This window comes from Rattus norvegicus, chromosome 18, assembly GCF_036323735.1.
Source record: "Rattus norvegicus strain BN/NHsdMcwi chromosome 18, GRCr8, whole genome shotgun sequence".
NCBI classification, from domain to species: domain Eukaryota; kingdom Metazoa; phylum Chordata; class Mammalia; order Rodentia; family Muridae; genus Rattus; species Rattus norvegicus.
The window spans coordinates 23,213,500-23,232,250 of record NC_086036.1 but is presented as its reverse complement, the minus strand read 5'-3'; the positions used below and the strand labels follow the sequence as shown (position 1 = coordinate 23,232,250).

At 39.1% G+C, this 18,751-nt stretch overlaps 1 long non-coding RNA gene across 1 annotated transcript; it reads right to left on the bottom strand.

The window, feature by feature from the left end:
• Positions 1 to 3,159: 3,159 nt before the first annotated feature.
• LOC120098253 (uncharacterized) lies at positions 3,160 to 9,490 on the bottom strand. Its single transcript, XR_005496381.2, has 3 exons — positions 9,342 to 9,490; positions 6,440 to 6,568; positions 3,160 to 3,638 (listed from the first exon to the last, which is right to left on the bottom strand). It is a non-coding gene; the product is annotated as an uncharacterized LOC120098253 (long non-coding RNA).
• Positions 9,491 to 18,751: the final 9,261 nt, after the last annotated feature.

Genomic DNA, 18,751 nt, shown 5'->3' with positions numbered 1-18,751 from the left:
CATGGCCCATACTGATTCAGCCCTCCCTTGTTTATTTTATAAATAAAGTTTTATTGGAGCATGAACAAATCTTTCTATTAATGCAAATGGTGTGTGTGTTTCATTCTTCAATATCAGATTTCATGCCTTGTTTTTTTAAGTGTTTTATTAGATATATTTCTTTACTTACATTTCAAAGGTTATTCCCCTTCCCAGTTTCCTGTCTATAAGCCCCCATTCTCTCCCTTTCCCCTTGCATATATGGGTATCCCCCCTATACATCTCCCCTTATTGCCCCTCCCCATATTCCCCTGCAGTATGGGTCCAACCTTGGCAGGACCAAGGACTTCCCCTTCCCATGATGCCCCAAGAAGGCTATTCTCTGCTACTTATGTAGTTGGAGGCCTGGGTCAGTCCGTGTATAGTCTTTGGGTAGTGGTTTAGTCCCTGGAAGCTCTGGTTGGTTGGCATTGTTGTTTTTATGGGGTTCATGCATTGTTTTAGAAGCTTAGTGTTCTGAACTTAGTTTCTTATTTCATGATCTTTGACATAATTAAAAAAAAAAAGAAAAGAAAAACTTACTGACGCGTAGCACAGCTTTTCCACTGGTGTTTTACCGAGGCATTGAACAAATATCTTCTGTGCTTAATGAGGTAGAGCAAGTTATTGGAGTTAATTCTCTCCCTTTGATGATTTGCGGTACAGAACAGGGCAAATAAAATCTACATAAATACTGAGTCAAACCAGGAGGTCACCACTCCTGTAGTTCCCGAGTGTACTCCCAGATTAACCATTCCTTATTAAATATTAGTAACTGTACACTTATACCTTAACTATCTAGAAGCAGATTAAGCACACTCATAGTTTCCTGCTAAGCAAATCATCAAATTATTTTCATGTTTCTATGAAGAAGGTAATTTTAATCTGGATTCTAAAGAGAAAGGATGGCTTTGAATGAACAATTGTGATAGAAAATGGAAATATTGAAATGAATTAAAATTGAAAACCAGGAATGCAGATGCTAACTTTGAATGTCGTGTATATTTGGTGCTGCTGTTCATGTTATTTCTTTGTCTTTTAATTTTTTCTTCTGCTCCTTTTTCTCTTCTCATGTTTGCAGATAGAAGGTTTAAGAGATGGATGGGGAAGAAATCACTTTGGCTTATAGAAGTTTGCAGAGCAAAGTGGGAATTTTCCCTTATGCTGAAGACAATGAGAAGATTGTTGACTATAAAAATAACGAGTCTCAGGGCCAATAAAAACAAAACAACAAAAATCTATAGTTAACTCTATAAGCAAAGGATTAAGATAATCTCGAAATAACTTTGTGACATCAAAGATTATTCTTGAACAAGCTTATCTAGCACAAAACCTCTACGATTACTACAGCAGATGCTGACTGAGCTGTGTTTGCTTGGCTAGCAACCTCTTCCTGGTGTTTTTGCATGACTTGAAATATAAGTGCTCTTTACTGCTTTTCTTCTTAAACATTGTGGGGATTAGAACTTTCAAGCCTTTGTAACAGAGAGAACTCTCAGCAGTGATTGGTGTTTGGAGAATCCTCAGCTCTATAGAACTCTTCCTTTGGCTCCCTTATCAGTCTCTTTGGCATACTACAACCATGAAATCACTCCAAAAATCTATCTTATTACAAATGTAGCAGTTATTCTAGCAGTCACATTTATCATTTAAATGAGTAAAATTTCAGCACAGTGTATTTATAAGTGGAAGAAAGTATCAGGGATCTTATTAAAAATGTCTCTCCAGTTTTCCATACCTCTAGCTTTCCTTTTTCCATTGACAGACAGCCTTGCAATCTTGTTTGATTATCTTCTTGGCATGATATGGATTTTTTCACTTCTGAGAAGCCAAATAGAGTACCGTGGCTAATAGATTATAATAGTTATCTGACTGGTTTCAAATAGTGGACACAGTGAAGCATGTCAAGTGGAGGAGTACTTGGATCAAATAAATGGAGATTTGGTCAGTGGCTGAAGATGATATACACTCGGTAGAAAAGACCAAAGGTCTGTGATTATGATTGTCTGTACTCAAATTAAGACTGGATTCTTTTGCAAAAGTTGGACCAAGGTCATGGCCGTAGTTGTGAACAGCAGACATGATTTTCTTTATCGTCACAAAAATCACCTCCAATATTGAGACCAAGTGCAGAGAGAGCAATGTTGACAGGTGCTGGAATGTCGAAGCGCGGCTCTCATGACTAAGACACGCTATTTCACTTAAAACATTATGTCACCCAGGGAAGACTTGGGGTTGCAGTAATTACCAAGAAGGGAGAGTCCTCCACCCAAGTGTGTTAGCTCTGCAGGTTTTAGTTGTCCACTTATGGTACAATTCTTTTTTACAAAGAAGTTGGGAGAAAATTTGTTTTGAAAATTGTACATATGTTTTCCCTTTAGCTTCTCAAGAAGTGACACTGGCTGTTAGGTTGTCTCAGAGTTTAAGTCTTCCTTTGATTCTAAGTTCTTTCTTGATAGGAACTTCTAGATATTTAGTTTCTGTGATTTCATAAACTAACTCAGGACTATTAATAGCTCATTACTTATATTTTTAAAAATCAGAACATAAAATGCTCTTTTCTCAATGAATTTTAAGGAGTTCAGTGAAATTTTCAGGGAGAAAAGTAATAAAACGTTTCTTGGTAAAACAATCTCATTGAAGTCTTAAATTCCAATGAACTGGACTCTGTATAATTCCAAATTTAGTCAGATTCTTTTTCAGGTGAAATCTTATAGTTCAGGCTTCTCAAAATGTATCTTCAAGTGATTTAGATTTCTTGGCAGGCTTAGAAAAGAGGAAACTAATGTCTGGGACATCTTAGGATATTTTATGCCTTTCCTCTGTAGTGGTTGTAGCTCTTTTCAGATCACTATTTGTAATGCTATAAGCCAGAGGCAAAACTAGAAGTGTAAGAAGTAATTTCTGAAAGGCAATCTTGTTTCCCTGGGGCCTGTTTTAATGTAAACCATTATGAACAAGTGTGATAATGTACTTGCTTACATCTCACTCTCTATTTTATGCTTCCGTTCTTTGTCTTTGCTTCTGAAGTTTCACTTTCTCCTTTGTCTTAAAATCCTTCAGTGGAAGCTAAACTTTGACCTTTCCCTCAGTAACATGCTAGGTATTGCTTACGTGCTTTGTCACCTGGTACACATCTCATAATTTCATCTATCGACTTTCATATGAATTCTTACCAAAGAATCACACCACTGTTTGACTAATTATGGAAACAAAATATTGAAATATTGTGTGATCTGCCACTTTCAGTTAATTTTTATTGACTTACTCTCTTCAAAATGTTTTCAGTGTTAATTTAAAAAGTAGAGCCTTTATGCTATTCTAAAATAGGCATTTGCTGAGGGCCTGTAGTTGCTGGTCCAGTACACAGAACCCAGCGTACTCTGTTCTTATCAAGCCTACAGATCAGCACAAAATATATTCCTCATGAGGCTTCTGTCCAAAATCTCATTTGTGTTTCTCCCAGGGCATTCTAGGTCAGAGCTTGATGTCTCCTCAATGTCTTAGCTGCTTCAGTCTTAACTTGGTTAGAATTTATCAGTCTACTTCATACTTCTCACCTGGTCCACTTTTCAGTAACTTCAACTCTGAAAAAGTTGATCCCATTGCAAAGTAGATTCCTGTATCGGCAAAGACCGATGTTAAAACTTCCCAGTTCATACATATGTTTAACTCAAGAATCTATTCCTAAAACTGTCAGAGTTTCTGAAATTATACCAGTATTTAATACTTCAAACTTGCTGCTTGCTAACATCTTTTAATGTAAAACATTGCTGTCACATTGATAGCCTTGTTTTTAAATTTTTCAAATTTTATTTAATGTTTATATTTTTCCTATATGCGTATCTGTGCTACAGTGGTATGACTGGTGTCTGCAGAGGTTAAAAGGGGTCCTTAGATCCCCTGTAACTAGAATATTTGATGCTTGTGGGCCACCAAGTAGGTTCTGGAACCTGAACCCGGGTCCTTTGCAAGAGTATAAAGTGCTGTTAACTGCCCAGCAATCTGTCTAGGCCCAAACTGACAACGTTCTATGTCTCCTCAATTAAGAATCAATTTATTAAACAAATGGCTTACATGTTGCTTACAACGTGAAACTCTTTTCATACTTCCAACAAAAAAAACCGCTATTCCTATTTTTAAGGCTGGAAAAGGAACTCTGAACATGGATTCACACCATGTATACTCGTGTTCTGTACTTTCAGTCTTCAATAGAGCCTACAACCTTTCTTTCGGACATTTAGGATGGGGTCAGAATAAAGGTACACACATGAGATCATTGATGTGCCTGAGTTCTGAGATCATAGATCAGGCAAATGTGAGTATCTGTAGGACAGAACTCTTCAGTGTTTCCACCACTATTACTCTACAGAAGCAAGCGAACACATCTTCCACCACTGGCTTCTCCAAGTTAATCCACCCATCATGTTACCAAGGATTCTTTCCCTCTGATGAAATTACCATCCCTGTAATTTCTCCTACATCTATGCATTTATGAAGTCTTTTTTCCATATCAACCACTGCCTCCATTAAACTAGCAACTCTTATTTCCATTCAATGCTTCCTTTTGCCCTGCCCTACTTTCCCCTCTCAGATATCCATTATTCACAGCTAATTAGATCAGTTACATTAGCATCTCTCCCTAGTCTCTCTGCCAAGGACTTGCTTTCCTGCTATCACATTTTCCTTGACTATTTTTCTACAGCATCGCTGATGGCTTACTAGTCCAAATCACTGCTCTGATTTTGATCATAATTAACAAGCAAAAGACAAAAGCCTGTGTCCATTAATAAACTGATTGATCTACAAATGACTTTCAAATCTAATTCCTAATTTTCTATAGAACTCTGAACTGAAATTCTGCTACTTAGAACAAATGTCCCGAGCCAAGATTTTCTGTAGCAAAAATAATCCATTAAGATGTATTTGTCCTCTAAAAGCTAGAAGCTATTAAATCTAACATAATTTTCTGAATCTTTGTAGGGTATCATCTCTAATAGAATCACACAAAATTCCTGAAATGGAAAACCATATTCTTCAAACAATAGTTCAAATAATAGAGTAGAATTTGTTTTTAAAGTTTTAATAATCACTAGGTTTTACTTTTAGGAGACCTCTTAGAAGGCTCATGTATGTTTATTAACCTTTGGATACAGAAAGGAAACTGAATATACACAGATCTAGAGCCCTTTATATAAAACATGTCTCCTCATCACATTGAACTATTTGTCTTAGTGTGTACCCTCTTCGGTGGTTCCAGATTCCTTCCCCTGCCTCTTGTAGCTTTAGTGATGACTCTGACCCATTTCACCTTTTGGTCCTGTTCTGTCTTCATCTAGTTGGATGGGCTTCAGCTCAGAAGGCACCAGTAGAATCTCAGAGAGGAATTGATAATGACAACTGAATTTCTTGTAAGAACTTCTCAAGCAGTTTGTGTCACCCTGATGTATGTGTATGTGCATGTGCATGTGCATGTATATGTATATGTTTTGTATATGTATATGTTTTGTATATGTATATGTTTTATAATGTATACACACACAGTGTGTATATGTATTTGTGTGTGTGTGTGTGTGTGTGTTAGGATAACTATTGCTATGATGAAACACCATGAGCAAAAGCAACTTGGAAAGGAAAGGGTTTATTTCACTCACAGTTCCATATAACAGTTCATCATTAAAGGTATTGTGGACAGGAACTCACACAGGGCAGGAACCTGAAGACAGGAGCCGATGCAGCGGCCATGGAGGATGATACTTACTGATTTGCTCCCATGGCTTCCTCAGACTGCTTTCTTATAGAACTCAGGACCACCAGCCCTGAATGGTCCACCACAATCTCCCATTGATCACTAAGAATATACCTTACAGCTGCATCTTATGAAGCCTTTTTCTCAAATGAGATTTCTTACCCATTCATGACTCTAGCTTCTGTCAAGTTGATGTGAAAGTAGCCAGTATAACTGACCCATTGTTAATTTGACAAACAAGCACACCAATTTCCTTTCCTTTTTCATTTATCCCTAGGATGGAATGCTAATATTTATATCATAATATAAAACATAAATAACTTAAAAAGTCCCCCACAGTCCTTACAAATTCAAACACATTAAAAGTTCTCTTTAAAATATTCTATCACCTTAAAATCCAAAAAAACCATTTTAAAAATTAAAAGTCTTTCAGATGGAGGAATCTTGGAAAAGTCAAAATTAAGTTAAACCATTTCTTTTAAGAGGCAAGAACTAGGGAAAAGTCACAGCCTGAATAAATCAAAAGCAAACAGTGTAAGTAATGCAGTGACCACTCAAGTTGGCACCAGGATTGTGGGGTACTGCTGTGATCTAGGTCTAAAGAATGTGAGTTAGGGTTTTTAGTCCCTTTTGAGCTCTCTGACTTATACAAAGCTTTTGTAAGAGTCTTACCTTATGTCCTCCAAGTGGGGACCAATGGGTCTGTTGTATTGAGCACTTAGTCCACAGATTCTGGTTTTCTGAGAGCAGTGTTCCATGGTCTCGTTGGGTGCTCTTTTACTGGAGTATGGCCAAAGGATGCTTTTTTCAGTCGAATGAGAAAATAAACAATATATAACACAGTAAATTCATGAGAGTTGTGTTCTGCATGTTGTGATTAGAGTTCGTAAGTGCTACTGAGACATTTTAGACACTTTTTAGTGAATCGCTATCATGACTGCTGCTATACTGTTCTGTAGGGATTAAATTAAAATAGTGTTCACTTGGATGGGTGAATTCAAATACATTAAAAATCTATCCAGCTATATAAACACATTAGATATTGCAATTATGGGCTGCGTATAGGATTGACACAGAGCTGATTATATTTTTAAAAGGTAATCTTCTGGGTGGGGGTGGGTAGCTCAATGGTAAAGTGCTTGTCTCATAAGCATGAGAATAAAATTTAGTTCAGAACTCAGAACCCAAGTTGAAAGCTTAGCACAACAGCACATACCAGTAAACACAATGCTGTGCTAAGGGAAGCAGCGATAATTCCTTGGAAACTCCTATGCCAGTGTTGTGGTTTGAAAGGGTTTGGCCCCCATAGACTCATATGTTTGGATGCTTGGGCCACGGGGAGTAACACTATTCGGAGACTTGTCCTTATTAGGATAGGTGTGGCCTTTTTGGAGGAAATATGCCACTGTGGGGGTGGGCTTTGAGGTCCTATGCTCAGGCTCTGCCCAATGTGGAATGAGAGTTCTTTCCTGGTTGCCTTTGGATCAAGATATAGAACTCTTGGCTCTCTAGCACCATGTCTGGTTACATGCTGCCATGCTTCCTGCCATGATGATAATGGACTGCACCTTTGAGACTGTAAGCCAGCCCCAATTAAATGTTTTCTTTTGTAAGAGTTGCCTTGGTCATGGTGTCTTTTCACAGCAATGGAAACCCTAAGACAGCCAGCTACCCTGGATTATATGGTAAAGTTCTTGGTCAATGATGAAGAGGCCCTGTCTTAAAAAAATAAAGAAGACACATGAGGACCAACATTTGAGGTTGACCTTTGAACTGTAGGACCATGAACCTGCACTCTTAGTATGAGAACTATAAAGATCAGAAAATTTTATTTGTTCATTTTGATTATCATAGGCCTGTCTGTGTACTGGACACTGCAGAGATCCGCTGGCTCTGGCCTGGTCGAGTGGTCATGGAGTTGGGACACTACATGGAGCCAATGGGAGGGCTCATCTAGTCTGTGGGGTGCAGGAGCTGAGGTTGGGGAGTGATCACAGCAGATTCGAGCAGTTCCCAGCCATGAAAGCTTCGGGAGAGAATACTCTTCTCCAAAAGTGTCCCAGTTCTTGTATGACAGACACTCTTAGATGATCTTTGATGAAATAATTCTCATGACTTTATTCTTTGTGGACAGGGTCTTATATACATTTTTGGGGTGGGTTGAAGTCTGACAGCAGATGCTTTCTATTGTCTTGGTCTGAGATGTGAGGGATGACTCATCTGCATGTGGAGGGGCTTTGGGGCACTGCCCCAACTTGACTGATTGTCAAGGTCCTCTCCATGGGGTGCTGTGGTCACATGACAGGGACCTGGTCAAGACATTCTCAGGTTTGAGGGTCCAGGGTTTTTGAACCCACTCAATCTTACCAAGTTTCCTGGCACAGTCCACTGCCCCACAAACATAGTCATCTATTTCTCTTCTATCTACTTTACTCATTGCATAATGTTTTTATTGATCATTTTGGAATTTCAGATCATTTAACCTTATCATAATTCCCAATCTTCTCAGGTCCACACCCTCCACCCTTGTGACCTGTCCTTAAAGAAGAAGAAGAGGAAGGGAAAGGGGAGGAGGAAGAAGAGGAGGAAGAGGAGGAGGAGGAGGAGAAGGAAGAGGAGGAAGAAGAGGAAGAAGAGGAAGAGGAGGAGGAGAGTTCAACTTCTCTTGCCCATATACTCACTAGCATGGTCAAACATTCAGGGGTCAGCCCCTTAGTGAAAACAGTGTCTTTCCCCATTTATGCCCCTTCCTGAAGTAATCAGTTGTGGAGAGCTACACATCAGCATTCTTATCCCAATCTTAAGAGTTCTCTTTAATGTCTTTATGTATAGGCTGTTACTTCTTTTGGGGTTGGTGTGGGGGTGGGAGTAGGGGTTGTCACAGAAGCCTTCTAGGTCCCATTTTCTTAATCGTGTGTCTGCAGTCATTGATACCACTTCAAAAGTAGCTTTCTTGCTCTTTACAGTCAGTAGTGGCAGGGTCATGAACTTCTACATGGTTTCTGGAGTCAATACAGACCACAGGCATCCACATGGTCTCAGGTGACAGTATGTGCCACCGACCTCAGCTTGATCTCCAGTGGGAGTACAGATCATGGACATTAACACAGCCCTCTGCCTCGGCACAGGCCAAGAACACTGTCACATCCCTTATAACATCAAAACAGATTGTTGGAGGTGGAGTGAGTTTAGGGGGAATAGTAGGAATCATGGACTTTGCTGGATCAAGCACTATGAGCACTCAGTAATTCCACTTCCACCAACAAGGCAAGAAGAAGGAGAGTGAGCACAGGTGAAGAGAGTTCACCTTGACTTGAGGCTCTGGTGCATGGTGACAGTTGACATCATATTCACATTGCTCTCCAGCCCTGGCAAACACATTTTGGGTCTCTTCAAACTTCAGAGCGATTATTCTAGCTTCTGAACTTTAAATTCCTAACAAACCTCAGATCCCTATGCTGCCTCTTGGCACAGTGACATACTTTCTAACCCTAGCTATAAAGGCGTCTTGTTTAGGGTTCTAAGTTGGCATAAATATAGACTGTGGAAAAAATGAGTATGTTATAGAACATACCTACATTGTATTGGTTGAGAAAGTGGGAGGCCCACTCATGTACATGAATAGAAAGGCCTCAGCAAAAGAGAAGCTTTGACTTATCCCACTTGTGGATGAGGTTCCAGAAGGACCCATGTAGTCTGGTACAGTATCTGCTACCATGGGACAGCAGGTATTGGAGAATAACGCTCTTTGTTGTGTTCTATGCTCTCATAGAATTATGATGTATGAATAGGAGATGACATGCTAGGATTTGAGTTGCTCAACCTCAGAAGCTTTGGAATGATTTCTAATCATCAATAAGGCTTCACTTTCTTGTTATTAGGTGTGATGTTAGTCTTCACTCAACACATGGGTGAGGGAACAAATCAAGATGGCGCCTGCTGCTGCAGAATCTGGAGGACAGGTATGAGCTGCATGTCTACTCTTCCAGGTCTGTGCCTAGACATACTTTATAGTTTCTCTAAATGTTCCCCTCTTCTACCAACTTAGGTGGTCTCCAGTACTTTATCCATTTAGCAAAAGTTCTTTCTAGGTAAAATAAGAAGGTTGGAAAAGCTAATACTTAGTAGAGGCAAAATATAGCTTTTGGCCAATTCATCTGAATTCCCATTGTTTCTTTCTATTTTAAAGCTGGGTTCCCAAGTCTACCATGTATATGTGTATGTATATGTGTGTCTGTATGTGTGTATTTGTATGATCACACACACACATGCACACACACATGCAGAAACACACACATGCAGACACACACACACACACAATCTTGCTCTTTATATAGATACAGTGAATTTTTCTCTCTAGTTATTTTTCTATTTAGAATTAATCAATTTGATTCTTGACCCATCAAAAATGAACTGTTTTATTATCTAGTGTGTACTGATCATGCACGTATTTTATATTAAAAAATCAGGAGTAGCAATCAGAATGCATTTCATAAAGTTAACAGAGAACATTCTCATTACCGGGAAGTATAAGACATGTCTGGTTGATGCTTTCGTCTCCGTTGCCATCTCCTTCTGGACTAATTTCTGATTGGAGAAAACTCATTTTTACCAGGGGTGTCATGGAAAAGGAGCAGCATTCCACAATGTGGCGTGCAGAGTCAGTGTTGTATTTCTTTTCCTGGCCTTGGGTGACTCACAGAAATGATTCATCAGAGATTCCTCAGTTTTAAGTGTTTTGCATGAGTTTCAGTGTCTGATGAGGTAATTTCTTGTAAGGTTCCACTGCTGTCCAACAATTTGCTTGTATGTCACAAATAATATCTCTCAATGACCTCCTCCCCAGACACTTGACGCTTTTCTAATTGAGCTGTATTTAAATCCAACTAACTTCTGAGTTGTAATGCATCCCAAGAGCAAGCCCAAAATTAGGAAAACAGTGGAACAAAATAGAATCTGGCATGCTGTCTGAATGTAATTTGTTTTGGAAACACAGATTATTTTTTCTCCTTTGAGACAAGGCTTACTACAAGGCCCAGGCTGACCTAAACATGTGATCTTCCTCTTTTAATTCTGGAATAGTACACTTACAGACAAGCAGTACTTTGCTAACCTTAAAAAACCCCACAGATTTTTCAAAACAAAATATAGAGAGGAAGGATAAAGCAGTTTGGTAATTAGTCATGATGATGCAAACTTGGGGACTTGATTTCATGGTTTCCCAAAACTACTAAAAGAGTGGCAGTAAGCCTGACAAAGCCTGCCCCTTCTCTTGTCTGTCTCTTTTTTGTTAGTTTATTATTAATTTTGTTAGTTTATTATTTATTTTTCATCCATTTGTATTAAATTGGGTATTTCTTATTTTCATTTCAAATGTTATTCCCTTTCCCGGTTTCCTATCCATCAGCCCCCTAGCTCCTCCCCCTCCCCTTCTATATGGGTGTTCCCTTCCCCATCCACCCCCCCCATTACCGTCCCCCTCAACAATCCCCTACACTGGGGGTCCAGCCTTGGCAGAACCAAGGGCTTCCCCTTCCACTGGTGCCCCAACAAGGCTATTCACTGCTACCTACCCAGTTGGAGCCCTGGGTTAGTCCATGTATAGTCTTTGGTAGTGGTTTAGTCCCTGGAAGCTCTGGTTGGTTGGCATTGTTGTTCTTATAAGGTTGCAAGCCCCTTCAGCTCTTTCAGTCCTTTCTCTAATTCCTCCAATGGGCTTCCCATTCTCAGTTCAGTGGTTTGCTGCTGGTATTTGCTTCTGTATTCGACATGCTCTGGTTGTGTCTCTCAGGAGAGATCTACATCCAGTTCCTGTCAGCCTGCACTTCTTTGCTTCACCTATCTTATCTAGTTTGGTGGCTGTATTTGGATGGGCCACATGTGGGGCAGGCTCTGAATGGCCATTCCTTCGGTCTCTGCTCTAAACTTTGCCTCCCTATCCCCTCTTATGGATATCTTTGTCTCCCTTTTAAAGAAGGAGTGAAGCATCCACATTTTGGTCATCCTTCTTGAGTTTCATGTGGTCTGTGCATCTTGGGTAATTCGATCATGTGGGCTGATATCCACTTATTGTCTGTTTCTTTTAGCATTCAAAATGAGCAGATACAAATGAGCCATTTTCAAAACTTACTTCCATTACGGTGTGAGTAGTAAGTCACTGGTCTTCATAACGCAAGACTCTGCATGAAGAAGACATTAAAATGACATCTGTTTAGCTTTCTTTAGTTCCTCAGCAAGACGGCCTTCTGCTTGGCAATCAAACCAGCTCACACAGGATTCCCAAATTCTGCTTATGCTCCTGAGCCAACACACGAATTTCCCATGTGAACTATCTGCTTGGAATGAACGCTGTGGGACACAGGGTGACTGATACAAAAACCACACACGTTCACCATGCATTCAAAATGTCTGAGAAATGTTTTGAGAAAGATCATTCTTTTAAAAAAATCACAAAATGTATTTGAGTTATTTTCCATTTGCAAATGAGTAATCAAAATTTGGAATACTTTATATATCATGGTTAAAAAAAAGCACGTATTTTCCATTTAAAATTTCCTGTTTTCGATTCAAATTAAAATGTATTTTTCATCAGTTTGTTATTTAGAAATGCTAATGAAGCTTCTAAATTAAAAACAGGCCTCTCATCTGTGGCAGAGGCTACATGAAGTGTGAGGTAGATTTCTCTGCAGCCTGTTTCTGTTCCACACAGGGCATCACACTGAACCAAGACTGTACTTGCTATCACTTTGGTGCAAGGTTCTCTTCTAAATGAAAATGCTTTGCCTTAAATTAGGCCTGTATCTTAGCCATTTTTACTCACTGCACTCTGTAAACACTGAAAATGAATAATTTTGATTATTTTTAGTGAGGATTTTTTTTTTTTGTAAGAGAAAATGAAAACAACCAACCGACCGAACAACCAAACAAAGAACACATGAGAAGTCTAGTTAGGTTTATTCATATGTAACCTGGGTACCTGACTGTGTATTCTTCTGCGTTTTGTTTTCATTTGTTAAAAACCAGAGAGACCAACACATGATTTTGTTTTTCATTTTGTGAAAATGACCTGTGATTTAATGTTGAGTTTTACTACAAAGCGTTTGTCTCTACTGGAAGCGACAGGCTTTTTTTTCCCTGCAGTATCAGCCTGAGCCGAGTCAGCCGTGATCTCACAAGCCCCATTTCCCATATTGAAAACCCATTCCCAATTCCCAAACTTCTTTCCAGGGAAGCTCCCTGCAGGACTAACCAACCCTGAAGTCACAACAGGAGGATCCAGACCAACCCACTCAGATCACACGTGCTCTCTGACTTCTTAGCAGACCTCACCACACTGAGGTGGGAATCCTGAGGGCTCCCCTGGACAATGCTAGCTCATGGAGAGACCCAGGTTGTTTTAGAGAGGTCTACTATTTCACCTACTCATACCTCATCCTATGGCAAAGACTCCTGTTGTAAAACAAACCTGACTGGCTGAAACATTAGAAATGTTAGTACTTCTACTCCAGAGTCTTGAATATTTTCCTAAAATACTTAAAAGGAACATATAATAGAGATTTGGAATAAAATACTGGGATGGAAATAAAACAAAGGTGAGATATATGAAAGTATTTAATCTCTATATATGCATATGTGTGTGTGTGTGTGTGTGTGTGTGTGTGTGTGTGTGTGTGTGTGTGTGTTTGGAGGACAAGGCAAAGTATTGTCATTTGTGGAAAAGGTGACCCAAGGTAAGTGTTAAAAGTTCTCTAAGGAGATGGTTTATGCAGTGTGGGAACAACAAGCCAGAGCTCTCCATCATCAGCAGTCAAGGTCGTCCACAGTCTCCTCAGCAGGCTCTAGCCTGCCAGTCATACCCTTGTCTTCCCAACTTGCCCAACCTGTGTTGCCATGCGCTCCGCTCTTTCCCGACTGGCCCTCACTTATTATTATTATTATTATTATTATTATTATTATTATTATTGGATTTCAGATCTTTTCCTTTATATTTTCCTTGTGTTCTCATTGCTCACTATGACCTTCTAATCAAATAGTCAATAATTTGTAACAGTCAAAAACACTGGTAACATGGATGTTCTTAAAGAGACCCACTGAAGTAGACTTTTAAAAGGCATTTATTAAATTAGTAGTCGTTTATGAAAACTTTCTGATCAAGTTATATCTATTTCTTAGAGAGACTGCTATACCCTCAGATTTCATCTAGAGCTGTGCAAAAGTTCTCTGCAGTTCTCAATTGTGCTAAAAATATTCACAGCGCTCTCTCAAATTGAGCATCAGAGGGATGTACTGAAGACATATGAACTTTGCACACATTTCTCATTCTTGTCTCTAAAATTTAAGAAAATTACTCTGTGAATATATTCAAATAACATTCTAGGAGGCTGCTAGACATAAGTTAGTTCTCTGTCAGCCAAATTTTCCAGTACAATTTAATAATTGTCTCTTTGAGTACTCAAGCTTACACCCAAGTGTCATCAGGGTCTTTGAAGAATTATATCTGTCCATGCACTTAGCAAAATAAGACTCAGTTACAAACTAAGCTGTGGAAGGAGGATTTGAGTGTGCATCCCAGGGCAACAGGCAAGTGAGGAACATTTTATTTTAATGATTGTAACTGAGCAGGTTGAAGTTATCTAGACGAAGGCATGGCATCCTAGAAAAGTCACCCGGAAGTGCCCAAAAGTCCTCAGTTATATGAGAAACATCCTATTCATCACCATTCCACCACTGTGAGGGCATCACAGGTCTGCAGACAACGACCACACAGAGAGGTGAGCAGTTCAGAGAGAAAGGGTGTCTCACAAAAGAAAACATTTATCAAGTGACTTGAAGGTCACTTGACCTTCAAGAGATCAAAAGAGGATGAAGGAAAACAATTACTTCTAATCTTTGAGACAAATAATTGTTTTTTCTTTCTTCTTCTTCTTCTTCTTCTTCTTCTTCTTCTTCTTCTTCTTCTTCTTCTTCTTCTTCTTCTTCTTCTCTTCTTCTTCTTCTTCTTCTTCTTCTTCTTCTTCTTCTTCTTCTTCTTCTTCTTCTTCTTCTTCTTCTTCTTCTTCCCTCCCTCCCTCCCTCCCTCCCTCCCTCCCTCCCTCCCTCCCTCCCTCTCTCTCTCTGTCTCCATCCATCCATCTGTCCTTATGTGTCTGACTGTTGCACCATGTAAAACTAACATAAAACATGAAGAAATAACAACAAAACCATCTTTGTTTAAATTCATAAAAATCCTTTCCCAAGACCATATGTTTTCTTAAATATTAGATCAGAGACGCTCATGTATCTATTTGTAGCAAACAGAAAGGGAAAGTGTCTTGTGGCTCTATAATTAAGCAGGATAGGCATGGTGGGTTCACATCCAAGACAGGATTGGTTGTTGTTCGTCACTGAAGGGATTCCAGTCACAGTGGCAGGAAAACCTCCAGGAGTTCCTTATCAGAAAGTAACTTTTCTGGGGTAAGCTTATTCATTGTAAGAGTTTCAAATTGATACGTGGCCCTTTTAAGCTTTTCCTTGGGCAAGCGTAACACAGACAAGTTACCTTCAGGTAATGTTTTTCCTGTTTGAAGTTTTTTTTTTTTTTTTTTTTTTTTTTTTATCTTAAAGACGTGAACCTGAAACATGTCACCTCCCCGAACCGTTAAGAATCTCATTTACATCATGTATGACCATTTTTTGTTATTGTTTTGACACAGGTCTCATGTCACCATATGGGCCTTGAATTCACTATGTAGCTGGGGATAACCTTGAACTGACGACCCTCTTGTGAGTGCCTCTGTCTTGTGAGTGCTGGGACTATAGGCGTGCATCTCCTGGTTCATGCAGGACTAGAACTGAGCTAGGCAAGCGCTTTACCGACGGAACTCTGATTTTAAGTCTGTTTTCTATAACTGGGCATCTTTTGTAACACTGTGACATTTGAATAAATAGCATGTCTATAATTATTTGAACTTTTATCCTGTTGTCACCGCTGTGGTCACCACAGTCTGCTTCTTTTGTGACTTGCCAGGCTCTGGGTTCTGTCTGTCAGCTCGAGCCGCCGGCTGAGGAGTTACCAGGGAAGGCTGTGTGGGCGGGAAGGTCCTTTCTGGGTCTTGCACATCTCAGCAAGTTATGATGCTTTTTGTGGGAAACACAGCTCGGTGGTGGGGAATGTTTGAAACACAATGTTCGCCCTCAGAGTTCTGGTTTTTGTGTTGTGGTAAAAAGTTTTGTCTCGCTGTTATTTCTTTGCAGAGACCTTCGGTTTTACGTGCCTGATGATTCACTGATTGGTTTCTTATCTCCAAATTCCTTATTTGTAGCCTTAAAAAGCTGAGAGTAAGTGAATAAAAGATTATTGAAAAAAACCCTGAGACTTAAAATTTGGTTATCAATTCTATGTGGCTTTAAATGGATCCTCCCCGCACCCCAGAGGATATAATTCTTTCTTCCTCCTTTTCCCCAGTTCGGACTCACTTTTCCTTTCTTATAAAGATTGTTCTCAGTATTCTTCCCTGACTCCACCCCCCCCTTTTTTTTTTTACAGAGTTTAGCCTTGGTGCCCAGGCTGGCTTTGAACTTGTGAACTTCTTGCTTCTGATTCCAACTGCTAGGATTCTAGGTGAGGGCCAGGGCACCCATCAGTGATTCCTATTTCTATCCTCATCATCTTATTTCTGTTTCTGTTTTCTACCTTTCTGAGAAACATCTCAGAATGATCCAAACACCAATTTCATTTTCTACCATGCTAACGCTACTCTGCAGTCTTTTCAATTCTTTAAAAAAAAAAAGAATATTTTTAGGCGTATTTATTTTTTTTTAAATTTAGAGAATACTTTATTAGTTTTTGTAATCAAACCCACGTAGATAAGACCTTACATATTTAATACAGTGTGTTACCCCTGTACAAATGGAAAAAACTTAAGTTCAACATTTCTAGACCAATATGGCTGTTAATTTCTGTACAGTGCCCACTCAACACAGTAAACGGGGATACTTTTTTCCAAAGTTGACAGCACAGCTAAAGTTTCAAAAAATTCAAATTATATATCTGTATATATATATTTATATTTATATAAAAAGACCAATAATAGCAGTGTGTTATGCATCAACAGCAGCAACAGCTTTTCCAGGTTCTGCAGTCATCTGAACAAAACTGTAGAGACATCCAGCACACTCCATTAAAAAAAAAAAGTAAAAAAAACAAAACCCGAGAAAACAGCACAGTTCTGTTACTCTTGTGGTACCTGGCACCATTTTTTTTTAAAATTAGCTTCTCAATCATCATCTGGAAAGAAAACATTCTGAGCAACATCATTAAAAACAGCTCTGATAAAGCACGGTCACTACTACATATCATAAAGCAGGTACAAGCTATTTTACATCCACAGAGGTATGATACAGTACTGTCCTACATCTATAATACTAGAGGATACAATTTAAAAGGCATTATTTGAGACTTGATTCTACTTTTCCAGCAGAGGGCCCAAAGGATGGTGTGACACAGCTTTGTAAAGAAACATACTCTAGACAGGATTTCCTTTCACTAGTGGCACACTTCTAAGGATTCATTCTCTCCATGAATGTCAGCTAAAACCGTTATTAAAAAAATGAAATATCCCTAGAACAAAACCGTATAACCACCGGATTCACATGAAGATGACCTAGTGGAGACAAGCTGGACCTCACCTTACCAACAAGCTATCAAATCTGTTATGTTTAAACAGTGAGACCTCCAAGGAAGGAGATGCCAAGTAGTGCTTCAAAGCTTCGGACCACAATCAAACACAGCATCCTTTTCAACAGAAGCAGAAGCTCATCTGAATATGCTCAAGGATGCTGACATCAACATTTAATCATCTCCTCATTCATCCAGGAAGAAGGGGAGATCAGTTACTACTGTACTTTATTGTGTTCAACCAAATCACCATGTTACAAAAATAGCAAGCTGCCATAATAAAAAATAAGGCTCCTCTATCCAGCACCAGATAGCATCATTTTACTTTCAAGCCTAGAAATTGCACACTTGTATATAAACGAACCGAAGATGAGGATTGAGAGTTCATCTTGGTGGATTTTTCCTTTGATGAATATGAAGTGTCCTTCCTTATCTTTTTTGATGACTTTTAATTGAAAATTGATTTTATTTGATATTAGAATGGCTACTCCAGCTTGCTTCTTCTGACCATTTGCTTGGAAAGTTGTTTTCCAGCCTTTCACTCTGAGGTAGTGTCTGTCTTTGTCTCTGAGGTGTGTTTCCTGTAGGCAGCAGAAGGCAGGGTCCTCATTGCGTATCCAGTTTGTTAATCTATGTCTTTTTATTGGGGAGTTGAGGCCATTGATGTTGAGAGATATTAAGGAATAGTGATTATTGCTTCCTGTTATATTCATATTTGGATGTGAGGTTATGTTTGTGTGCTTTTCTTCTCTTTGTTTTGTTGCAAGATGATTAGTTTCTTGCTTCTTCTAGGGTATAGCTTGCCTCCTTATGTTGGGCTTTATCCTTTATTATCCTTTGTAGTGCTGGATTTGTAGAAAGATATTGTGTAAATTTGGTTTTGTCATGGAATATCTTGGTTTCTCCATCTATGTTAATTGAGAGTTTTGCAGGATACAGTAACCTGGGCTGGCATTTGTGTTCTCTTAGGGTCTGTATGACATCTGTCCAGGCTCTTCTGGCCTTCATAGTTTCTGGCGAAAAGTCTGGTGTGATTCTGATAGGTCTGCCTTTATATGTTACTTGACCTTTTTCCCTTACTGCTTTTAATATTCTTTCTTTATTTTGTGCGTTTGATGTTTTGACAATTATGTGATGGGAGGTGTTTCTTTTCTGGTCCAATCTATTTGGAGTTCTGTAGGCTTCTTGTATGCCTATGGGTATCTCTTTTTTTAGGTTAGGGAAGTTTTCTTCTATGATTTTGTTGAAGATATTTACTGGTCCTTTGAGCTGGGAGTCTTCACTCTCTTCTATACCTATTATCCTTAGGTTTGATCTTCTCATTGAAT